We start from the raw sequence: 27,101 nt of genomic DNA on the forward strand, positions 1-27,101 counted from the left end.
GAGGCTGGTAAAAGACAGCCAAACTTTTAAAAAGTTTCCAGTGAGGGACATCTGGCTTAGAGGATACTTGATTATCACTGCTGAATTGAAGGTGTCTTCTCCAGGTGAGCCATATAGCCTCACTAATCATGGTGTGGATCTCCTGGATAGGTGAGCTGCAGATGTTTAATATAGTACAGGTAACTGGGAGATTTTTGTAATCCACTCCTTTCCTTTTTCATTCTATAGCTTAATAAACATACTACTTCCATCTACACCAAAAATGTGAAATTTTCTAGCACAGATGTGTTATGGGTTGAATTATGTCCCCCCAATAAAGGTATGTTGAAGTCCTAAGCTCTAAGCTTCACAACATGACCTTATTTAGAAAGAGTGTCTTTGAAGATGCAATGAGGTCATACTAGAGTAGGGTAGGTCCCTAATCCAATATGTCTGGAGTCCTTTATAAGAGGATAATGTGAAGACACAGGGAAAGAATGTGAAGACACAGATTGGAGATGGTGCTGCAAAATCAACAGCCACCACTAGCAGCTACAAAGAGGTTTTGGAGGAAGGTTTCACAGGTTTTGGAGGAAGTATGGCACTGTTGACACCTTTCAGACTGACAAATTTCAGACTTCTAATCTCCAGATTTGTGAGACAATACATTTCTGTTGTTTTAAGTCACTCAGTTTGTGGTAATTTGTTGTAGTAGCCTTAGGAAACTAATACATACCATGATCATATCGCTGGAATGCAAGGGTCACTCAACATACACAAATCAATGTGATACACCACAAAAATAGAACAAAAGATAAAAACCATAAAAACCATCTCACTAGATGCAGAAAAAGCATTTGACAAAATATAACGCCCTCTCATGATAAAAACACCTTAAAATTGGGTACAAAAAGAATATACATTAATACAATAAAAGCCATATATGACAAGCCCACAGCCAACATCATACTCAATGGTGAAAGATTAAAAGATTTTCCTCTAAGATCAGAGACAAGAAAAAGATGCTCACTCTCAGCACTCCTATTCAACATAATATTGGAAGTCATAGCCAGAGTAATCAGGCAAGAAAAAGAAATAAAAGGCATCCAAGTAGGAAATGAAGAAATAAAACTGTGTTTATGCACAGATGACATGGTCTTAGATATAGAAAATCCTAAAGATTCCATCAAAAAATTTCTAGAACTAACCAGCAAATTCAGTAAAGTTGCAGGATACAAAATCAACATATAGAAAATAGTTGTATTTTTATATACTAACAACAAAACATCTGAAAAATAAGAAAACAATCCCACTGACAATAGTATCAAAAACAATATAATACTTAAGAATAAATTTAACCAAGGACATGAAGGATCTATACAGTGAAAACTGTAAGACTTTGCTGAAAGAAACTGAAGAAGACACAAACAAATTGAGAGATATTCCATGTTCATGGATAGGATGAATTAGTATTTTTAACATGTCCCCTATTACCCAAAGCCATCTATAGATTCAATGCAATCCCTATCAAAATTCCAATGCCATTTTTCACAGAAATAGAAATCTTAAAATTTGTATGGAGCCAAAAAAGACCCCAAATGATCAAAGCAATCCTGAGAAAGAAGAGCTAAACTGGAGGCACCACACTTTATTTCAAACTATATTTTGATGACTATAGTCACCAAACAGTATGATACTGACATAAAAATAGACACATAGACCAATGTAGCGGAATAGAGAGCCCAGAAACAAATCTACACATAAACAGCCAATTAATACTTACCAAGGGAGTCATAAATACTCAATGGAAGAAAAAGTAGTCTCTTCATAGATGGTACTGAGAAAACTGAATAACCACATGCAGAAGAATGAAATTAGATCCCTATCTTACACCATTCACAAAAAGAGCTTGAAATGGACTGAAGACTTAAATTTAAGACCTCAATGCATTAAACTCCTAGAAGAAAACATAGAAGAAAAAGCTCTTTGACATTTGTCCTGGCAGCAATTGTCTGGATATGACACCAAAATAAATAAGTGAGATTACATGAAACTAAAAAGCTTCTGCATATCAAAGGAAATCAACAAAATGAAAAGGCAACCTACTACATAGGAGAAAATATTCACAAATCATATATCTGATAAGGGCTTAATATCCAGAACTCATACAACTCAATAGAAAAAAAAATCCAATTTTAAAATAGAGAAACTCAATAGACAGGTTTCCAAAGAAGACATCCAAATGGCCAACAGAAGATGTGAGATATATATATGATATATATATATATATATATATATATATCATATATATATATATGAGATATATATGAGATCTTGCCATTTGCAACAACATGGATGTACTTAAATGGCATTATGCTAAGTGAAATAAGTCAGACAAGAAAGACAAATACCATATGATTTCACTTGTATGTAGAATCTAAAAGAAAAAACAAACTAAAAAACAGAAAACAGACTCAAATACAGAGAACAAATTGGTGGTTGCAAAAGCAGAGGTGGGTGGAGGGTTGAGAGAAATAGATAAAGGGGATTAAGAGGTAAAATTTTCTAGTAATAAAATAAATAAGTCACAGAGATGAAAAGTACAGCATAGGGAATATAGTCAATAATATTGTAATAACATTGTTGGATGACTACAATTTTCATGGTGAGCACTGAGTAATGTATAGAATTATTGAATCAGAGGCGCCTGGGTGGCTCAGTCGGTTGGGCATCTGACTTCGGCTCAGGTCATGATCTCGCGGTCCATGAGTTCAAGCCCCGCGTTGGACTCTGTACTGACAGCTCAGAGCCTGAAGCCTGTTTCAGATTCTGTGTCTCCCTCTCTCTCTGACCCTCCCCCGTTCATGCTCTGTCTCTCTCTCTGTCTCAAAAATAAACAAATGTTAAAAAAAAATTTTTTTAAAGAATTGTTGAAACAATATGTTGTATACCTGAAACTAACATAACACTGTATGTTAATTACACTTCAATTAAAAAACAAAATATAAGTTTTAAAAAATGTCCAACTGGTGTATGAAAAGGTACTCAACATCAACTAATCATCAGGGAAATGAAAATCAAAACCACAAGGATATATCACCTCATACTTGTTAGAATGGCTATCCTCAAAAAGTCAAGAAGTAACAAGTGTTGGTGAATATATGGAGAAAAAGGAACCCTAGTCTACTATTAGTGGGAATGCAAATTGGTACAGCCAACTATGGAAAACAATATAGAGGTTCCTCAAAAAAGTAAAAATAGAACTACCATATGATCCAGCAAATCCCACTTCTGATTTCAGTATCTTGTAGAGATATCTGCCCTCCCATTTTCATTGCAGCATTACTCATAGTAGCCAAGAGGAAACAATCTAAGTGCTAGGCAACAGATGAATGGATGTGTTATACATATAAAGTGGAATATTATTCAGCCACGGGAAAGAAGGAAATCCTATTTGGCAACAACTTGGATGGACCTTAAGGACACTGTGCTGAGTAAGTCAGAGAAAGATAAATACTGAATGGTATCACTTAATGTGCAATCTAAAAAAGCTGAACTCAAAGAAAACAAAGAGTAGAATGGTGGTTACCAGGAGTTGAGGGGTGGGGGAAGCAGAGAGGTGTTGGTCAAAGGGTACAAACATCTAGTTTTAAGATTAACAAGTTCTGGCATAATTGAAGAAATACAATACATTTGAAACCTTTAAAAAAAAAAGATTAACAAGTTCTGGGAATCTAATGCACAGCATGGTGATTACAGCTAATAATACTGTACCATATACTTGATGTTGCAAAGAGAGTAGTTTTTTAAATGTCCTTATATATATATGTATACACATGCACATACACACACATATACACACAATGGAATATCATTCAACCATAAAAGAACGAGGAAATCTTGCCATTTGTGACAAAATGGATGGACCTTGAAGGCAATATGCTAAGTGACAGAAGTCAGATGGAGAAAGACAAATCCTGTATGATCTAACTTACATGTGGAATCTAAAATAACAAACAAAAAACAGACTCACAGAAAGAGATCAGACATACCACCAACCAGAGGCAGAGGGTGGGGGAGGGGAATTGGAGGTCCATGACGACTACAATTAGCACTGCTGTATGATATACAGGAAAGTCATTAAGAGAGTAGATCCTAAGAGTTCTCATCACAAGGAGAATTTTTCTGTTCTTCTTTCTTTTCATTGTATCTACATGAGATGATAGATGTTAACTGAATCTAGTGTGGTCATCATTTCACAATACATGTAAATCAAACCATCACTCTGTACACCTTAAACTTATAGAGTAACATATATCACTTATTTCTCATTAAAACTGGATTTAAAAGAGAACATTAAAATATGCTCACCACAAACAAGGAGCAATATTATGTGACGAGAAGGAAGTGCTAGCTAATGTTATGGCCGTTACTTGTTTTGAAATCTATAAAATGTACCAAATCAACACGTTGTCTATCTTAAACTTACACAAAGCTATGTATCAGTTACATCTCAATAAAGCTAGGGGAAAATAAAAATAAATCACCACAAAAAGAAAACTGATAATATACTATTTGCAACATGGGTTCTGGAGCCAGATGGAGGTTCAAACCCCACGATCTGGACAAACTGTCATGGCATTCAAAGCTCCTCTAAGATTGGGGCCCAGGCTTGATGTAGTAACTCCCTCCCCAGGAGCTAGAATCCTGTCCAGACCCAGAGTTGGTACTTTGCTACTTGTCCCCACATTTCCCTTAGCAAGAACACAGCCTCCAGAGATACTGCCTAGAGGTCTATGGGCACAGCCCATGGAGGACCTCCAAGGACTTGTGAGATCATTTTCTCTGTGTCTGATATTTAACAAACACAAAATAAGCTGGGAAATTGACAACTTCCCCTTAAAAATTAAATGTGCCTGTGATATTATATGTCATATTTATTAATCCTACAAATACATTTTGTTACTTTTATACATATAAAATACGTTTGGCTGGAAAGTTGCTGGTATGGATTGAATTGTATTCATCCAAAGTTCCTATCTTGAAGCCCTAAACCCCAGTGTAACGGTATTTGGAGATGGAGCCTTCAGAAGGTACTTAGGATTAGATGAAGTCAAAAGGATGATGCCCTCATGGTAGGATAGGTGCCCTCGTGAGAAGAGACAGCAGAGCACACTCCACCACCCCGCATTCTCTTTCTCTCCACCATGTGAGGACACAAGAAGGTGGCAGTGTACAAACCAAGAAGAAAGTCCTCACCAGAAAACCAGCATGCTGGCAGTTGGACTCCCAGCCTCCAAAACTGTGAGAAATGACATTTTGTTGATTAAGCCTCCCAGTCAATGATATTTTGCTATGGTAGCTGGAGTTGACTAAGACAGCTGTCATATATAAATAAGAACATGACTTAACGATGTGATGAGAACATCTCCAAGTCAGTAATGATAATCAGGTATCAGTGGGGTCAGAACTCCCTCACTGGAAATTTTAGGTGTTTTAAGTACCAGAAATGTCTACCTAAATGTGTTTATATTAAGTCACTGTGCTCCTTTGCTCTCAATAATAAATAAGTTCTGTTTATTTCATGTTTCACAGCACTCCCTGTACCTGAGGTTGGCCAGGGACCCGCAGAACAGGAAGGGAGGTAGAAGAGGGCTGTCCATCTTTTCCAAAGGACACACTGGTTGGAAAGCTCTGGGCTGTGGCCGGGCACCTGCCTGAACCTCACAGAACCTGTGGAGGCCATGGATCGTTGCAGTCATGGACTTGCAGTGAATTGAGGCTGCTTCTCTGTCCAGCTCCCCTGATGCACACTCCCCATCTATGGCTGCGTCAGCCATCTAATGCTGCTCCCTGTGCATCTGGGGACACCGCTCCACCTCCTCAGCATGCTGTGGTCACATCATAAAGGGACAGGCAGCAGAGCACAGACGTGAGGCATTCGCAGTGGGCCAGCTAGGAAGTCTTTCCACTCTCCCCTTCAACTTTTCACAGCCCTGCTCCTTTTGACCTTTATAGAGGAATTCTCACACAATTTGTCAAATTTCACGGTAGAATTCCCAGAAATGATATATAAGAGATGCCAGAACCCCAGGAAAAAAAATAATGAAATCAGCACCATTTTTGCATAGTTGGGTTCGCTTCAAAAGAAGAGCTAACCTCCAGGTACCTGGGTGGCTCAGTCCATTAAGCATCCGACTTCAGCTCAGGTCAGGATCTCACAGTCCAGGAGTTCAATCCCTGTGTCAGGGTCTGTGCTGATAGCTCGGAGCCTGAAGCCTGTTTCAGATTCTGGGTCTCCCTCCCTCTCTGCCTCTCCCCCACTCACGCTCTTTCTCTGTCTCTCAAAAATGAGTAAATGTTAAAAAAAATTTTTTTAAAAAGGGCTTTTAAATTTTCTACTTGTTTCTGCCTCTGAAAAGTATCGACAGGTCCCAGAAAGACACGATTGGCTTATTCTTTTTTATATATCTGAACAACACCATCTGGCCAAAATCAGCCTCCACAGTAGTTGAGATCCCCTGGGGCCACCTACACACAGCCAATAGTGCTTTCCCCAACTTTATGGAGATCTTTGTAACATCCTTCTAGAATTGTCTACTCAAAATGAATAGCTTGACAGTCCTCTCAGAGGTTTTATGAAGTTTTTTACCTTGATTATGTAATGCATCATTTCCTACCATTTGAATGTGGATGCTTTCATAGGCTAATCAGAGCCTTGAGACAACGGTTTCAAATGTATCATTTATGACATAAAGCAATGACTTACTTGTGTCCTCTATTCTCATTACAATGTCCTAAGGAAACTGTTCTGCCTTAAAGGCTCTCTTTTCTAGTTGATATGCAAACCCCTCCTTTTCCATGAAAAACCTTAATTTTCTCACGTTAGAGTTGTTGATTTTCGTATTTAGTAATAACGGCCATCATTCTTTTTTATTTACCCTCTGCAGTTGGTAAGATTTTTATTTTACTGTTTTCCTTTCCACTTTATGATAATGTTCTCTTTTTTTGACATGATAATGTCACAAGCCTAATTTTCCCTTCTGTTGGGTCTTGATTATTCCCCCCAAAGGCTGATATTTAAAATGAAAGCATTTAAAACTTAATGTTAGCACAATGGTTATGTGGTCACATGTATATATAGGAAACTAAGCCTACAGATACTGTTAATATTATTCCATGCAAATTAAGTCTAATGCAGCATATGTAGTAAGCAGCTTCCCTTCAGGGCTGATCTAATTGTAAAACTGAGGCCAAAGTTTTTAAAAGGTAATAAGTAAGAGGGAGGGCAAATAACTAGGAACCAGTTTGTCACTGCTGCTGTAGGACTGACTTCTTAGTATCATTTACATCTGAGGCAGAAAATTACAGCTTAAGAATTATACCCATTGAAGGGGGAGGACTTTTCCCTTCTTCCCTTCTAGGTTGTTTGGCTGGTTGAATAATTAAGCTGACATAAAAAAATTAATTTCATATGTATAAGAACCCAAAGATATGACATTCAAAGAAGTGACCAAAGCAGGCAGCTTTTATGCCTTTTTGACAAGGAAGCAATAAACTTGACCTGACAAAGGGGTTTGAGGTTGGGTGGTAAATTAGTGAAGAAGTAATAAGGTTTGTTTAGATAGCCCTCTCAGCTCTGAATTCCCTGTCTCTAGTGATAAGGATGCTCTCCTGGTACAGGGAGGTAGCTTTCACAGGAGAGATTTACTTCCTGCCTTCAGGGGGACAAAGAAGGGTTACACTGTCCTTCTTGCAATGGTTGTTTCTCAAGTAACTTAAATTCAAAATAATCAATATGCCAAAAAGGCACACTCAGGGGTGGCATATTCTGCTACCTATCACCACTCTATGAGAGTCTACGCTAAATTAGCTTGACCAGTTTTGTGTGTGTGTGTGCTTAATGTTTATTTATTTATTTTGAGAGAGAGAGTGAGTACAAGTGAGCAGGGGAGGGCCAAAGAGAGAGAGAGGAAGAGAGAGAATCCCAAGCAGGCTCCATGCTGTCAGCTCAGAGCCTGACATGGGGCTCGAACTCACGAACCATGAGATCATGACCTGAGCCGACATCAAGAGTCAGATGCTCAACCAACTGAGCCACCCAGGCGCCCCACTGATCAGTATTTTGTTGATGTTTTTTAACATATATATCAGAATTTGTACCTCTTACAGACATTAGGCTGACGTTGGCTGGAGGAATCAGGTAAATAGCTCCCTTCAAGGTTATCTGGAGTGAAACTGCAGGTTGAAAGAGATACCGGTTTAACTGAAGCCAAAAAATGGGTTACAGGAAGTGTCAGTTTCAGGGAGACAGGAAGTGGCAGCAGATCAAGCTTAGTGGCTTGACAACCAGCCTAAACTGTCAGGCACTAAGTGGGATTTATCTCTAGCTTCCCAACTCCTAGCATATCCTGAAACACTCTCCGTACCTGAAATGCCCTTCCTGCCTCTCAGCAAAGCACCCTTCAGGTCTCGGCTGGGATGTCAGCTCCTGAGAGAGGCCCGCCTTGACAGCCCCTGTCTCACCTGTGTCTACTGCTACAGAAGGCAGAGCTGGGAATGAGAGACAAGGACAACCTGAAGGGAAGAAATGGTTGTGAGGCTGCCCAGGGTGGTAGCCACAGCCCATCAATGCCTACTCGGCTCTGGATCAACCTAACCGTGGGCCCACCCTTCTTTCTGCCCTGTAAGATTTTTAATCTCGCTTGGCTCATTATTCTAATTAATTTTGGTTTTCAGAAGCATTAAAAATTTATCTCAAAGTAAAGTTAAAGAAACTGGAAGAATTGAAAAGGGAGCAATAGAAAAAAACAATAAAGGGGGAAAGGGTACTTGAAATGCGTTACAAGTGAATGGAATCTAAAGGCACAACAGACTGACCCACCTGGAATTTAAGTAGTTTTAGGAGAGCTTTGTAAGAAGTATTTGTGTAAGGGAACTGAAAGGAACCAGAATAGAAAGGAGGTACAACCAAAGTGGTTCCTTCCCCAAACTGAGACACAGTGTCAATTCACTGCTCACCAGTATGAAAGAGCTGAACCAGGCCTCTGGGAAGCTATTTTATAAATTCAACAGATTACCATCATTTTTATAGACCACATTCAGATACAAAAGTACATACAAAGACTTACATAACTTCCAAGGTCAGTTAAAACCACAGCATATATAATTTGCCGAAGGCTTTTAACACTGTAAATGCCTACTTTCTGTGCTCTTTCTCCAAACTTTTATGGCTCACCAATAAAGAGATGTGTCATCATGATCTATTCTCTAATGAATCCTCCCTGTCTGTCCAGGACTCTGAAAAGAGAAAATCAGGAGTAAATGTAAATGTTGTCCTAGCCACTCTAAAAGTACAAAATTAAAGAGGCCTGATACCCTGTAATGAAAATGTTCTACTTAAATGAAATCTCATTTTCAAGGGACCCAACTGCAGAACAATCAACAATAACAGGCTTTATGTCCAAACGGGAGAGGAGGAGAAAGGCATAGCATGCTTGCCCTTGGTTAAGGAGGGTTATATTTAAACAATGAGGAATAAACATGTCTATGAGATGGGGTCTGAGAAAAATATGCTGGGTATTTTTTTTAATTAATGCGAATTCTGCTCCCAAATTTTCACAGAAAACTTTTTCTTTTCTAGTCTAATTATGCATTGCATTATTAACCACTGCCAGGAAGAAGCCAAAGGACCATAAAAATCTATTATATCACATCTAAAGCAATGTGAGGCTCTGGGTGCCCTCAGTGGACCACACATTCCGGCATGATTGAGATCTGCCAGGTGGGACTGGGGAGAAGAGATGCATTACAACATCAAGCTTGGGAGATACTCAAAATAGAAGATGAATATTGAGAACCACAACATCACACCAAGTTTTGGGGGACAGGAAGCTAGGGCCAGTGATTTAACACATTTGACAAAAACATTTCCCCCTCCTCCCACAGCTACAAAGGAAGAGGGTTGCTTTTCTTACTAAGGTCACAACAACATGCACCTGTTTTGACTTGAGCCACTCCATGTCACTATAAACAGATGGCAAAATATATTAAAAACCTTCCTGAATTTACAATGACATATCCATCTGGAAATGCTCTTTGGGATACCCACTTTTTAAAAAATTTTTGTTGTTGTTTTCATTTTTTAGAAAGAGTGCAAGCTGAGGAGGGGTAGAGACAGAGAGGGACAGAGGATCTGAAGTGGGGTCTGCACTGATAGCAGCAAGCCTGACATGGGGCTCAAACTCAAGAACCCAGAGTCCTGACCTCAGCTGAAGTCGGGTGCTCAACCAACTGAGCCACCCAGGCTCCATGGGATACACACTTTTAAAAGAACAGTTTTTGGGGCACCTGGGTGGCTCAGTCAGTTGAGTGTCCAACTTCAGCTCAGGTCATGATCTCACAGCTCGTGAGTTCGAGCCCCACGTCAGGCTCTGTGCTGACAGCTCGGAGCCTGGAGCGTGCTTCGGATTCTGTGTCTACCTCTCTTTCTGTCCCTAACCCACTCGCATTCTTGTCTCTGTCTCTCTCAAAAATAAATAACATTTTAAAAATAATAACAATAAAAAAATAAAAGAACAGTTTTCAAAAAGTTATATAATAAAAATATAGGGGAAGGAGGATTAGAAAGTGAGAGCTAATAAATTTAGTTGAAACTTAACATCATTTCAGTAATGAATGTAATGAAAGTTAAGCTTTATATTGTAACAGATAGCATATTCTTTTGTAAGCTAAAGCTTACAAAAGTAAAGTAAAGCTTTACCAAGTAAAGCTTGGTACACCTAAATGTACCAAGATTATTTGAAGGGTCTACTGGTTTTCTTGTAAGAATCTTGAGGCTTGTTACATGTGATAAATCTGCACAAGACTAATGCACAAAGCAGGTGTCAGTAGTAATATCATCATATCTTTATACTCTTTATGGCTCTTCAGGTGCTATTATATGCATTACTTTATATTACCATTATAGTAATTATTATTCCCATGTGAGGATATCAGCCAAGAGAAGTAGCTTAGCTATATGTAAAAGAAAGTCAGTGATGGGATCAGTCCTATAAACCAAGTACCCAAACCCCAAATCCAATACTTCTTTATTCTCCCCTTCACTAAGATCAAGTTTTCTTTAGAAGAAAATTAATTTCCTCAAGAAAGGTAATATTGCATGGTGGTTAAGAGTATGGCTTTGAAAGATGCTCAATATCGCTCATCATTAGGGAAATGCAAATCAAAACTATAATGAGATACCACCTCACACCTGTCAGAATGGCTAAAATCAAAAACACAAGAAACAACAAGAATATTGTTTGGCACTGAATGTGGAGGAAAAAGGAATCCTTGTGCATTGTTGGTGGGAATGCAAACTGGCATAGCCATTGTGGAAAACAGTATGGAGGTTCCTCAAAAAGGTAAAAATAGAAATACCCTACAATCCAATAATCACACTACTGAGTATTTACCCCCCAAATACAAAAAAACTGGGGTGCCTATATGGCTCAGTTGGTTAAGCGTCCAACTCTTATTTCTAGCTCAGGTCATGATCTCACAGTTCATGAGTTTGAGCCCCATGTTGAGCTCTGCACTGATGGTCTCTCCCCCACTTGCGTGCATGTTCTCTCTCTCTCAAAATAAATAAGTAAACTTTTTTTTAAAAATAGCATTTTTTAAAGAATTGTATTTTAAACAATACTAATTCACTAATTCAGAAGGGTACATGCACCCCTATGTTTGCTGCCACATATTTACAATAGCCAAATTATGGAAGCAGCCCAAGTATCCATCAATAGATGAATGGGTAAAGAAGATGTGATGTATACACAATGGAATATAATTCAGTCATAAAAAAAAATGAAATCTTGCCATTTGCAACAACATGGATGAAGCTAGAGAGTACTGTATAATGCTAAGCAAAATGAGTCAATCTGAGAAAGACAAATACCATATGATTCCACTCACATGTGAAATTTAAGAAATAAAACAAATTAGCAAAGGAAATAAAAAAGAGAGACAAGCCAAGAAATAGACTCTTAACTATAGAGAACAAACTGATGGTTACTGAGGGAAGGTGGGGGGGGGGGGTGGGGAATGGGTGAAACAGGCGAAGGGGATTAAAGTACACTTACCAAGAAAAGCACTGAGTAATATATAGAATTGTTGAATCATTATATTGTACAACTGAAACTAACATAACACTGCATGTTAACTATACTGGAATTAAAATTTAAAAACTTAATTTAAAAAAAGAGTATGGGCTTTGAAAACAAACAAACCTAAGTACCAGGCTTTGTTCTGCCATACACCAATTGCATAACTTTGGATAAGTAACCTATCTTCTCTGGGCCTCAATTTTATCATCTGTAAAATGGAGATATTTGTATAATGGGCCTATGATAGCTATTATCATTATACATCAACTTCTGGTTTTTCTCTCCTTCCCTGCAAGGGTACTTCCCAGTCCCCCTGCAGTTGGATGGTGTCATGTGACCAGTTCTGACCAATGAAACATGGACAGATGTATGGCATGTTGCTTCCAGATCTGGACAATGAAAAGCACATGCATGACGCTGCAGCCCCACTCTTATCCAGCCTGGGGTTGAGGATGACAAAGTCGTGTTGATACTGGAGCAGCCTGGATCACCAAGTCACCTCATCAAGTCCTGCTGCCCAGACTACAGTGCACTTTGCTCTGTTGTGTGAAGCCACTGAAACCATGGCATTGTGACCACAGCATAATCTAGCATATCCTGACTAATACCCTCTTTGTGACTCTTGCTGTGATGGTCAAATAAAACTATAAAGGAATTATAAAAAATCGGCCCCTACTATTAACATTGTAGAGTGGTTAAAATGAGAACTAGGATTGTAAACTCAAAACACCTAATTTATAGTCCATTTATTCCCTCAACAAATATGTATTGAGTATCTATAATGTGTGAGGCCCCATCTGGGAGCTGAATATAAAGTGATGAACAAGACAGACGCTATAGCTCATAACGCCCCAAGAAATAAATACATCTTTAAAAATCTTCTAGGAACCCCTTTCTGAGGGAGTTTAGACACAATCCTTCAGGAATATATATGGATATGTTCTAATGACTTGGAAAGGAATGAAGCCCTGCCCTGGGAAGGATCTGAACTGTTATAGCACCCATGTAGGTAGCTCCCAACGCCTCAAGTCAGCCCACACGTGGGACTCACTGAACCATCCTGCCTGCTAACAAGAGCTCTAAGTGTCCAAGGCACTTGCCAGAAACGATAGAGACACACAGTGAAAGAACTCTGATTTCCATCAAGGATATTCTAGTGAACAAATAGTTTACTAGCATTAAAATCTCACAGTGTACCCTACAGCAATTTGCCAGGTATCCAGTTCACTTTATGAAATGTGTGAGCTGGAGATAGATAGACCTCCTAATATTTTTAATTTCACTGTTTCCTCCTTGATTCTCAAAACTCTACTTTTCATGAGCAGGAAATTTTCCCATAACTCCTCCTCAGAATTGAATTGCTAGAATATTCTTGACTGGACCACTAAACTGTTGCCAGACACATTCTCAATGTAATGGTTTTGAGTCCCTGATACAGCCGTATTTTCTTTTACTTGAGTAAAATGATTACATCTGGAAAGTGTATAAACTTGGACTCAAAACTCAAAATCAGTACCCACTGCATCAGAAAAACAACACTATTAATTCTAGGCAGATTCCTGTAGAATTTAACCGTGAGGCACTATAGCATTTCTCAGTAGTGGATCTGTCACATTCAAATCTAATTTAAATTCCAACAACTTTGCTTTAGAAGCTTTTCCATGAAATCTGGTATTTGCCTGACTTGCCTGCTGTAAATTCTATTAACCAAACTCTGCAGGACCTTACACTACTCTTGAATAATTCTACACTTGGAAAAAAACAAACAAAAAAAGATTATGAAACTGCCAGCAAACACCTTTTATATTTCAGAAGGTAAACTTACGAGTTTAAGGCTTAAACTTTGGTGGTTTTTCCTTTCAGAACATCCAAAGGTTGAATTCAAACTCTGGACAATCACATTTTCCAAGGCACAGGAGAGAAGCCCTAATGAAAGCCTGTTAGAGTTTGGGACCCACAGGTGAGACTCAGGCTGCTAAACCCGAAACAAAATCTCACTTAGTCCTCTCCTGCCTTTCCTTCAGCAACGATGGAAACATCTGGGGCAAAGGCAGATTCAGTATCATTTTTCTGACTCATCTCTCTAAGTCCCTCAGTCCGTGGGGTTTTCAGGTCTCCTGAGACATGGAACCTACTCTCCTTACCAGTAACAGTGACCTGTAGACCCTGTCTGTCTCTTCCAACCATCTCTCCTCTTCACATCTCCTTCCTAAACCTTCAGGATACCCAAGTCCCTCCTGGGCTCCCTCCTCACCTGAACCCACCAGACCCACACTCCATGTCCAGTCCTAGGGGAGCCGGCTTTCTCCAGTAACAACAGATGGGAGTTAATGGGATAATAAACCAGATCACACCAGGTTAACAAAAGGCCTTGCTCTGGTTAAGACATCTACTAAACAGCACTGCTTGTGGGGCTGGAGCACAGGGCAGACCCCAGGGACTCCGCCTGAGCCCATCCAGTGGCCCTGCGTGCCCTACTTTGGGGAGGGGTCATCAAAACAAGATGTTGTCTTGAGACCACATGATCCTTCAAAAAGAAGTACTATTTCTTTTTTAAGTTTCATAACACTCACTCAAGGCACTTTTTAAAATGTATAAAAACAGGGGCGCCTGGGTGGCGCAGTCGGTTAAGCGTCCGACTTCAGCCAGGTCACGATCTCACGGTCCGGGAGTTCGAGCCCCGCGTCAGGCTCTGGGCTGGTGGCTCGGAGCCTGGAGCCTGTTTCCGATTCTGTGTCTCCCTCTCTCTCTGCCCCTCCCCTGTTCATGCTCTGCCTCTCTCTGTCCCAAAAATAAATAAAAAACGTTGAAAAAAAATAAAAATAAAATGTATAAAAACATTCTGAAATGTAGGAAGAAACAAAACCTATAGATGTTCACTGACATCCTCAGATAAGATCACCTTAAATAAATTAAACAAACAAAACCTTCCCAACAATGTGCTGAAGAGGTAGCAAGGGAAGCAAAGCCATGACTCATGACAAACAAGTGAACTCCAAACGCCTTCAGCTTGCTTGCTAGTGTTTTGCTTCATGGTGCCCCCAGCCAACCTTATCTGTAAAGAGCCAGATAGTAAATATTTTCAGCTTTGTAGGCCACATAAGGTTTCTGTTGCATATTCTTCTTTGGTTCATTTTACAGCCCTTTAAAAGTGTAAAAACCATTCTAGCTTGAGGGCATTCGCTGGCAGCCTTTGGCCACATTTGGCCATTTGCAGGCTGTGGTCACACAGTTCTGCCTTGGAACATCTTTGGTGCTCACACAGGGCCACCTGATGACCATCTCTGACCCAAAAAAAACTAAGAAGCTTTTGTTTAAAAGGAAAGTGCCTTTCTAGATAGGCACTAAAAAAGTTCAGTTCTGCCTAAATCATTTTATTGGTTTTACACAGTTCCAACAAAAATCCTAGAGCTATTTATGTTTCCTTTTAGTTATTATTTTATTGGTTTTTACTTCAGGGTGGGAGGGGAGAGAGGTCAAGGGAAATAGAGGTCAAATAAAGAATTGGGCTAAATGATGCTATAATTTATATTTTAGAAAAGGTTAAAATAAGTAAGTTCTAGATAATACTGGAAGAAGGAAAAATACAATCTTTCAAGTAATAAACCATATTATAAAGATACAGTAATTAAGAGTATCATTCTAGGATAAATCAGAAACAGATCAATAAAACAAAACAGCATAGAAACAGACCAAAAGTTAGATAAAACATAAATACATGATGAAGTCATGAAGTGTGATGATACAATGGCTTATTTAACAAAAATATTGCAGGGTCAACTGATTATCTATAGGGGGAAATCACGTTAGATTTTTTTAATCCCAAAATGTACTCCAAGGTAAATGCCAAGTAAATCACAGAGTTGAAGTTGTAAAATTCCATTAGAGGAGCTAGAAAAAAAAAAACATATAGTTAAATATACTTATCTTCCTGTATTTGAAAAGACTTTCTTCTTTTTTGAAATCTAAGGGAAAAAGACTTTTAAAACTGATGGCAGAAATCACACTCACACAAAAGATAACAACTGACAACTGAAAAATCAAAATTAGTAAATTAAATTAGCATATTTAATTTTACATCATAAATTATATATTCTATAGTATTTCATAAATTACATAGTAAACTAAAGTGCTCAGTAAAATTTAGTAAGTTAAACACAGGTAAACATCAAAAAAAATTATAAAAATATAAAGGCCAACAACTAATTAGGAAAATTTTCAACAAATGAAATGGAAAAAGGGTCAGTATCCTTGGCATATAAAGATCCCTTGTAAGCTGTAAGAAATATACCAAACTTCAATAGATAAAAAGTAGAGAGTTTTTTAAATGACTCAAAAAAATTAATATATAGATAAAAAATGTTTAGCTTTACTGGTAACCAAAGAAATATAAATCAAAATAGCACCATTAGCGTTTGCTTATCAAATTAGCCATGTACAGTGCATGGGGGCAGTGAGTCCTACACTCTTCCCCCACTGCTGGCTGGAGTGGAAACAAACTCTGGTAAGTAATCTGGCAAGCGTTATTTACCAAGTATCTCTAAAGTGGTCATATTTTTTATTATTAATTTCACTTCAAGGAATCAATATAAATGAAACGATCATAAATCTGGACAAAAATGGATGCACTACAGCGGACCTGGGAGCATTATACATAAAATGAGAAATGATTTAAATGCCTAACACTGGGGAATGGTTAGTAAGCTATGGCATATACATACTATGAAATACTATGTAGCCATTAAAATTATATTCATGGAGAGTTTTTAATGATGGAGAATTTATTATCTACATTAATTGAGAAAGAATACAAAATTGTGTATGTGCTAGGATCTCATTTGTGATAAAATTCACTCACACACACACACACAGGTTAAAAAGAAATATGCCCAAATGTTCAAGAGTGGTTATCACTAAAAAGAAAGAAAGAAAGAAAGAAAGAAAGAAAGAAAGAAAGAAAGAAAGAGAAAATAAGAAAGGAAATGTTGATACTCATCAAGCCAAAACTTACTCAAAACCAGAATTACAGAACTGACAGTGACCTCATGCATCTAATCTTTGTATTGTAGATTAAAAATAATTAGGGGCGCCTGGGTGGCACAGTCGGTTAAGCGTCCGACTTCAGCCAGGTCACGATCTCGCGGTCCGGGAGTTCCAGCCCCGCGTCGGGCTCTGGGCTGATGGCTCGGAGCCTGGAGCCTGTTTCTGATTCTGTGTCTCCCTCTCTCTCTGCCCCTCCCCCGTTCATGCTCTGTCTCTCTCTGTCCCAAAAATAAATAAACGTTGAAAAAAAAATTTTTTTTTAATAATTAAAAGTACTCGGGGTGTCTGGGTGACTCAGCTCAGGGCATGATCTTGCAGTTCAAGTGGGTTCAAACCCCACATTGGGCTCTGGGAAGACAGCTTGGAGCCTGGAGCCTACTTCGGATTCTGTGTCTCCCTCTCTCTATGTCTCTCTCTCTCTCTCTCTCTCTCTCTCTCTCTCTCAAATATAAACATTAAAAAAATTTTAATTAAAAAAATTAAAAGTACTTTATGAAACTGAGACATATCCCCCATGTATCAGCATCTTAACCCAACCTACAGTCAGGCCAATGCCAATCATGCTTCTTTGTGAACATCAGCAGAGTACTCTGTATAGGCAAGACACAGGTCTAAAGTAAAAGAACCAGCATCAATCAAAGTTAAGGGTCCATGTAAAAGCCCTGTAAGCAGGAAAATTTAATTCATTAAGTTGAAAATGATCAATAACCTTGATTTTGTTATTATTAGATTGTCAGAGCAACACATTATAATTCATTTAGACCTGCTCTCACTGTGGCAGGAAGCTGGGAAACAGGATTCACCAGCTACTAGATTCTAATACAATAAACAAAGGAAACAATGTACTGGGATTCTTAATGAATTAAGTAGGGAGAAACAACTCTTGGGAGCATGATGCAATAATATTAAGATACAACAGTAGGGAATACTTAAAACACCCTCTAATTAGAACAAGAAGGATCTAATCCAAATGCAGATAACAAAAGGTGTAGAAAGTACTCAAGTAACAAGTTCATTCTGGCAGAATGCTGTGGTGGAAACAATGGAGACTGGAGTCACACAGACAGGGCCTGGAATCCCAGTGCATCCATCTATAAACTTCACTCTCTGGCAAGATCCTTAACCTCTCAGAGCATCAGTTTCCTCATCTGTCAAACATAGATAGTAATTAACCTTTCAGGGTGGGGGTAAGGTTTGAGATAATAGATATTAGACATCTGGTTCAAAGCCCAGTATGCCTAACAATGAATGGAACCCATTATTCTCTTGATGAAAGACCAGGGACCAAAGAAGCCAGCCACGTGTCCCTGATGCTGTGGGCACTGCTTTCCCTTTCCTGGCCAACTTGCAGGCCCTGGGGGGGGAGGGGGTGGGGGAGAAGGGGGAGCTTTGGTTGGTGCTGGCAGGGGGGCCAGAGACAGGTAGGAAGAGAATGATCTAACAATAACCCTCAGTGATTATATGGAGCCCAGACCCTGACAGTCCTTGAAGTTTCCCCCAGGCAGTGCTGGCCTGGGTTCTGCTCCACTACACCCCAACCCAGACTCCAAAGAGCCTGGAACAGACCTGGGGACCAAGGGGTAGAAAAAAAAGCAAAAATAATCCCCAGAGAAGGAACAAAATAACCACAGAAGGGGGCAAAATGCATGTTATAGAAAATACAATAAGCCTTATAAATGAAAGAAAAGTAACAAGAAATAAATTAAGAATGAGAAATCAACAAATCCAGAATAAGTCAATTCAGTAACACTTTAAAACATTTTTTTTTCAACGTTTATTTATTTTTGGGACAGAGAGAGACAGAGCATGAACGGGGGAGGGGCAGAGAGAGAGGGAGACACAGAATCGGAAACAGGCTCCAGGCTCCGAGCCATCAGCCCAGAGCCCGACGCAGGGCTCGAACTCACGGACCGCGAGATCGTGACCTGGCTGAAGTCGGACGCTTAACCAACTGCGCCACCCAGGCGCCCCTCAGTAACACTTTAAAAGAGATGTTGAACACAAAGAATGAAGGAAATTGGCAGTTATGGGAAGAATTAATGAAGACAAAAATCAATACTCAGTAGAAAAACAAGAGAAAAATACTAGAAATACAAGGTAAGTGTGCGTAAAATAAGAATGGGTCCTGGTGTGCATAAGGATCCTAAGAGAATTAGACAATGACCTTACTGATTGAGAGAGAGACAGAGAGAGCAAGAAAGTGTGTGTATTTACAAAGCTCTAGTCATCTCCAGAAGCTGAGAAAGATCCTGGGTGGTATTACTGATCACTGAAAAATTAAAGGGCAATTCTGACAACTTATCAATATATTAAGCCTCCGTTTTTCAGAGAAGTAATAAAGATAATTTGAGGAGATAATTCAAAATCATTTAGCAACATCAAAATTGATTGTAATTATATTACGGGTAGTTGAACAAGGAGTAATACTGAGCCCTTATTTAGAAAAACACAACTGTGTCAGACAAATGTGACAGCTTCTTGCATTGGTATAGACAAGTCTATTTTTAGGTGGCAGGACAGCACTGTGGATAAGGAAGCCCCATCTTCAGTGTGAGAAAGACCTGAGTGTCAATCTCAGAGCTATCCCCTTACCAGTTTGGACATGTTAGTTAATCTCTCTAAGCCTTAATTTTTCATCCACCTCATTGATGTTTGTGACAACTAATAATTAATTGAAAGAAAGACATAGCACATAGTAAGAATCACATAAATGGTAACCTATTTTGAAGCTTTACAGCATCTATTGTGTTGAGCTAGAATTTAAAGGGAGTGGTGCAGGGACATACTTCCTCAATGTCAAGATCTTGTCAAGTGGCTAAGAAAAAATGACAGCCATGTTGATAAACTCCTCAGAGAATATATGTATTATTTCCTTTGTCCTAGCAACAAGGTTAGCACTAGGTGGCTGAATGATTGAGCTTACCACAGAATATCTGTGAACCCTACCTGTCTATTGGTCCCCTAAAAAAGAGCAAATCTTCTGTGGCCCCATGCCGTCCCCCACAATGAACCTCACAAACCCACAGCAGCCAAACTCAGGCATCACAGGCTTACCTGAAAAGCATTTACTGGAGTCTCACAGATGCAAGGGTATTCCTACAAGGTCGGGAGAGGTCAGCTGAGAGCCTGCTGCATATCACCGTGACCGTGTGCCACATTCAACACACCTGATATCCAACAAGTATGTCCTGACTGATGCCAGGGACTAAAAATAGCCATGCACTGGCACGCCTCTTGGAATGTAAAGTTGTCTTTGTTTCTCTTGCAATTCTTCAGCTCATCTGAATATTCAAAAAGAATCAAGTAATCATCAGCTAAATGGATTAAAAATGTGTATTTTCATGTTAATCTTAATTCTCACCACAGACTAGTGTTGTGTTTCAGAAGAGCAATATATTATAAACTCTATAAAATTCAATGGCTGAATTATTTACAAAATGTAGAATAGATAAGAAGGGGCCTGCAAGTATTTTGGGTCATTCAAAAATTACTAAGCGAAGGTCACATGTCGGGATTCTGGTCTTACTTACTTTGGAGAGTATATTAATTTTTTTAAATATTTAGAAGAAACTGTTTTGCCGACATCCTAAGTAAAAGCTATATGGTAGGCTCTGTTGGCAGCAGGAATGTGGACAGTGAGATGTTCGAGTAGAAGGAAGCGCTCTATGCTGTGCTAATCTCAGAAAACGAGCCCAGCTGACAGTGCAGCTGTGCCAAGAGGCTTCAAGGAGCATCCAGAGGCCAGACCCTATGCAAACCAGAACAGGAAACATACAGTTGTGCAGGGGAGTTTTCCCAACTCTTTGTTTCAATATCTCTACAATACTTTCCAAGTCAGTGAATATAATGACAGTTTGTTGCACATCATGTAGTTCCTCTTTGAAAACAGCTCACTATTGAGCAGGAGCCCTGCTTCGCTCTCTTTCCCTCTCTCTCTCTCTGCCCCTCACTCACTTGCACCCTCCCTCAATCAATCAATCAATCAAAACAGCTCACTTTTCCACCTTTTGCTCCTTCAAACCCTTACAAGCAAGATATTACCTTCCTACTCCTACCACCAAACTATTCCAAAGAATTTAGCAATCTTGATAGAATTTCCAAATATGTATGGGTATTTTTATTATATATTCATGAACAAAATTGGACTTTTAAAAATTACAGTTCAAATGTGACTATGAAAACAAGTTAGGAGAGTGCTTTTGCGAGCCTAACCATCTAACCCTTCAATTGCACTCCTAGGTACTTATCCAGATAAGTTGAAAACTTATATCTGAAACAAATTTATGTCCTGAATACAAATGTTTATAGCAGCTTTACTCATAACACCCAAACTTAGAAGCAACCAAGTATCTAAGATGTCTTTCAATAGGTGAATGAATAAATAATCATATATCCATTAAATGGAATATTATTCAGTGATAAAAATAAATGAGTTTTCAATCCCTGGAAAGACATGGGAGGGGAGGGGACTTTAATGCATATTCTAAGTAAAAATTCAGTCTGAAAAGACCTCGAACCATATGATTCCAACTATATGACATTCTAGAAAATGTTAAACTATACAAACAGTAAGAAGACAGTAGTTGCCCATGTGAGGGGGCGGGGCTGAGGGTGGAGTAAAGGGCAGATGGACAAATAGGTCAAGTTAGGGGATAATATTCAAATTACTCTGTATGATATTTAATACTTTCATGAATACAGGACATGAAAGCTATACAACCCAAAAAATAAACCCTAGAGTAAACTATGGACTTTGGTTAATAATATAGTATTGGTGCCTGGGTGGCTGAGTCAATTAAGCGTCCGACTTTAGCTCAGGTCATGATCTCGCAGTTCATGAGTTTGAGCCCTACATCAGGCTCTGTGCTGACAGCTCAGATCCTGGAGCCTGCTTCAGATTCTGTCTCCCTCTCTCTGCCCCTCCCCCACTCACACTCTGTCTCTGTCTCTCTCTCAAAAATAAACGTTAAAAAAATTTTTTTAATTGTATCAATATTGAATTATAACTTGTAACAAATGTAGTCTATACCAGTGCAAAAGTTAACACTAGAGAAAACCATGGGTTGGGGGAAAGGGAACACACGGGAACTCTATGTGTCTGTTCACTTTACTGTACACTTTTAACTGCTGTAAGAAATAAAGTTTATTGGAGGGAGCCAAGATGGTGGAACAGCATGGAAGTTTTTTGTATGTCTCACATCCATGAAATACAGCCAGACCAACACTAAACCATCCTGCATACCTAGAAAACTGATTAGAGGATTAACACAACAATCTGCACAACCTGAACCACAGAATTCAGCAGGTACGTGGCACAGAGAGGTGACTTGAGGAGACAGAGGCTGTGGAGGGCAGGGAGGTGCTTTTGCGTGCAGAGAGGACAGAGACAGTGGGGAGAATACGGGAGAAGCACCCCTTCCCAAAAGCAGCTGGAGAGAAAGGGGAAAATTGGAAACAGCCACAGGGACTGAACTAAAAAGGGAGAAAGGAGAGGGTTTAAATCCATTAAGACTGTAAACAGGGGGAGCACAGAGCCTGCAACTCCACAGCTCAATACCGGAAAGTGCTCTAGTGGGAAGGGAAAAGACCCAGGAACAGAGTGGGGTCTGGGAGGTTCTTGGGCCACACGGGGAGAAGTGGTTCCACTGCTGGAAGGACATTTGGTAGGGGCTGTGAGGCAACCTGGGCCCAACAGACCCCAGAGAATGGCCACATTCGCTGGTGCTGGAACAAGGTCGTTAAGGGTGAAGCCTGGTGCCAGATGTGTGTTGTGATTTTCCATAATCCTTGAAACGCTGCTGCTAAACTATCTCAAGAACTTTTTCTGGGGCAGGCTGGCACCTGGCCGTAGTCTCCGGGCATCGGCAGCAGCACGGTCCCACAAACTTTCCTGGCATTTGGCCATTGCTCGGTTAAACCCTCTGCAGAGGGGCAGAACAGGTCAAAGCCGCAGTCCCTCAGAAGTAAGGGGCCACAGAAAACAGCCACATCTGAGACAAAACTCAGGAGAGAAGTACAACCTGGGGCTTGGTCACAGACAGTGTAAAAGCAGGGAGTGGACAAAAGCTGAAGACAAAGGACAGGTGCGTGATTGCTGATCAGGTAGAACAGAGTTCCAATACTAGGAACTGGGTAGCTGGGTGACACCATTTTCACCGCTCCTGCACATGCACATAGGCACCTACAAGCGCCACAACAATCAACCCCAGTAGGCTAGCAGCGCCGTCAAGTGGAGAATGGAGCCATTACACTAAGCCCCGCGCAAGTGGGCCAACCTCAGTCTTCAAGAATAGAAGTCTCACCACCTGATTAGCTTATGGACTATAAAGCACTTCACAGTCTGACTTCTAGGGGGAAACGAAGTAATTTCAGTAGTATTTCAGTCTGTTGGCAGGTCCATCTATTCAATTTTCTTTTATTTTTTTTCTCTTTTTCACTTCTTTTCTTTTTCTTCAATACAGAAAGAGAAAAAATTCATTTTTTAATTTTTATTAAAAATATTTTTCTTTAATTTTTTCTACTATATTTTTTACTTTTGTGTGAATTTTTTCAAATTCTAGTTTACTTCCATCATTTCATTTTAGTCTACTTCAGTGTATTCACTTTTTCAAATTTTTAAACGATTTCCTTTTATTTTCTTCTTTCCCCTTTTTCTCTAACATATCAAGCCACTTTCAACACCAAACCAAAACACACCTAGGATCTAGCATCATTTATTTGGGGGTTTTTGTGTGTTTTTAATTTTTTAATTTTAATATTTTTTAATTTTAATTTTTTTAATTTTAATTTTTTCTACCTCAATAATTCCTTTTCTCCCTTCAAAATGATGAAACGAAAGAATTCACCCCAAAAGAAAGAGCAGGAAGAAACGACAGCCAGAAACTTAACCAACACAGATACAAGCAAGATGTATGAACCAGAATTTAGAATCACAATAATAAGAATACTAACTGGAGTCGAAAATAGATTAGAATCCCTTTCTGTGGAGATAAAAGAAGTAAAAACTAGTCAGAATGAAATAAAAAATGCTATAACTGGGTTGCAATCATGAATGGATGCCACGGCGGCAAGGATGGATGAGGCAGAACAGAGAATCAGTGATATAGAGGACAAACTTATGGAGAATAACAAAGAAGAATAAAAGAGATTAAAGCAAAAGAGCATGATTTAAGAATTAGAGAAATCAGTGACTCATTAAAAAGGAACAACATCAGAATCATAGGGGTCCCAGAAGAGGAAGAGAGAGAAATAGGGGTCAGAGGGTTGTGTGAGCAAATCATAGCAGAAAAGTTTCCTAACCTGGGGACAGACACAGACATCAAAATCCAGGAAGCACAGAGGATTCCCATTAGATTCAACAAAAACCGACCATCAACAAGGCATATCATACTCAAATTCACAAAATACTCAGGCAAAGAGAGAATCATGAAAGCAGCAAGGGAAAAAAAAGTCCTTAACCTACAAGGGAACACAGATCAGGTTTGCAGCAGACCTATCTACAGAAACTTGGCAGGCCAGAAAGGAGTGGCAGGATATAGTCAATGTGCTGAATCAGAAAAATATGCAGCCAAGAATTCTCTACCCAGCAAGGCTGTCATTCAAAATAGAGGGAGAGATAAAAAGTTTCCCAGACAAACAGAAATTAAAGGAGTTTGTCACCACTAAACCAGCCCTGCAAGAAATTTTAAGGGGGACTTTTTGAGGGGCGAAAAGATGAAAATGAATGAATGAATGAATGAATGAATAATAAATATATAAGTAAATAAGCAAATAACTACCAAAAGCAACAAATATTAGAAAGGACCAGAGACCACTACCAGAAACTCCAACTCTACAAGCAACATAATGGCAATAAATTCATATCTTTCAGTACTCACTCTAAATGTCAATGGACTAAATGCTCCAATCAAAAGACACAGAGTAACAGAATGGATAAGAAAACAAGATCCATCTATATGCTGTTTACAAGAGACCCACTTTAGACCTAAAGACACCTACAGATTGAAAGTAAAGGGATGGAGAACCATCTATCATGTTAATGGTCAACAAAAGAAAGCTGGAGTAGCCATACTTATATCGGACAATCTAGACTTTAAAATAAAGACTGTATCAAGAGATGAAGAAGGGCATTATATTATAATTAAGGGGTCTATCCACCAAGAAAACCTAACAATTGTAAATATTTATGTGCCAAATGTGGAAGCACCCAAACATATAAATCAATTAATCACAAACATAAAGAAACTCATTGATAGTAATACCATAACAGTAGGAGACTTCAACACCCTACTCACAGTAATGGACAGATAATCTAATCAAAAAAATCAACAAGGAAACAATGGCTTTGAATGACACACTGGACCAGATGGACTTAACAGATATATTCAGAACATTTCATCCTAAAGCAACAGAATATACATTCTTCTCCAACGCACATGGAACATTCTCCAGAATACACCACATACTGGGACACAAATCAGCCCTCATCAAGTACAAAAAGATCAAGATCATACCATGCATATTTTCAGACCACAATGCTATGAAACTTGAAATCAACCGCAAGAAAAAATTAGGAAAGGTAAAAAATACTTGAAGACTGAAGAACATCCTACTAAAGAATGAATGGGCTAACCAAGAAGTTAAAGAGGAAATTAAAAAGTATATGGAAGCCAATGGAAATGATAAAACCACAATCCAAAACCTCTGGGATGCAGGAAAGGTGGTCATAAGAGGACAGTATATAGCAATCCAGGCCTTCCTAAAGAAGGAAGAAAGGTCTCAGACATACAATCTAACCTTACACCTTAAAGAACAGGATAAAGAACAGCAAATAAAACCCCAAACTAGCAGAAGACAGGAAATAATAAAGATTAGAACAGAAATTAATGCTATCAAAACCAAAGAAACAGTAGAACAGATCAATGAAACCAGAAACTGGTTCTTTGAAAGAATTAACAAAATGGATAAATCAGTAGCCAGTTTGATCAAAAAGAAAAAGGAAAGGACCCAAATAAATAAAATCAAGAATGAAAGAGGAGAGATCACAACCAACACAGCAGAAATAAAAACAATAATAAGAGAATATTATTAGCAATTATATGCCAACAAAATGGGCAATTATATGCCAATAAAATGGAAAAAATGGAAAAATTCCTAGAAAAACATACACTACCAAAACTGAAACAGGAAGAAATAGAAAATTTGAACAGACCCATAACCAGTAAGGAAATCGAATCAGTAACCAAAAATCTACCAAAAAACAATAGTCCATGGCCAGATGGCTTTCCAGGGGAATTCTACCAAACATTTAAGGAAGAGTGAACACCTATTCTCTTGAAGCTGTTCCAGAAAATAGAAACAGAAGGAAAACTTCCAAACTCATTCTATGAAGGCAGCATTACCCGGATTCCAAAACCAGACAGAGACCCTACTAAAAAGGAGAACTATAGACCAATCTCCCTGATGAACATAAATGCAAAAATCCTCAACAAGATATTAGCAACTGGCTCCAGCAACACATTAAAAAAAATTATTCACCACGACCAAGTGGGATTTATACCTGGGATGCAGGACTGGTTCAATATCTGCAAAACAATTAACGTGATTCATCACATCAATAAAAGGAAGGACAAGAACCATATGATCCTCTCAATAGATGCAGAGAAAGCATTTGACAAAATTCAGCATCCTTTCTTGATAAAAACCCTCAAGAAAGTAGGGATAGAAGGAGCATACCTCGAGATCATAAAAGCCATATATGAAACACCCAATGCTAATATCATCCTCAATGGGGAAAAACTCAGAGCTTTCCCCCTGAGGTCTGGAACAAGACAGGGATGTCCACTCTCGCCACTGTTATTCAACATAGGATTGGAAGTCTTAGCCTCTGCAATCAGGCAACACAAAGAAATAAAAGGCATCCAAGTCAGCCAGGAG

The 27,101-nt window shown here is 39.0% G+C and overlaps 1 protein-coding gene across 4 annotated transcripts in view; it reads right to left on the reverse strand.

Annotated features, from left to right (window-relative positions):
- The window catches only part of CSGALNACT1 (chondroitin sulfate N-acetylgalactosaminyltransferase 1), a 262,123-nt gene that overhangs the window by 211,802 nt on the left and 23,220 nt on the right, over positions 1–27,101 (reverse strand). For 2 of the 4 annotated variants that reach the window (XM_040498138.1, XM_040498051.1), the window contains one exon: positions 20,220–20,446. The exons of the other annotated variants lie outside the window; for them this stretch is intronic. The gene's annotated coding sequence lies outside the window, so the exon portion shown is untranslated. The remainder of the gene's footprint in view (positions 1–20,219; positions 20,447–27,101) is intronic. 4 annotated transcript variants of the gene reach the window in all.

This window comes from Herpailurus yagouaroundi, unplaced genomic scaffold (assembly GCF_014898765.1).
Source record: "Herpailurus yagouaroundi ecotype Mexico unplaced genomic scaffold, PumYag 28, whole genome shotgun sequence".
Classification (NCBI taxonomy): domain Eukaryota; kingdom Metazoa; phylum Chordata; class Mammalia; order Carnivora; family Felidae; genus Herpailurus; species Herpailurus yagouaroundi.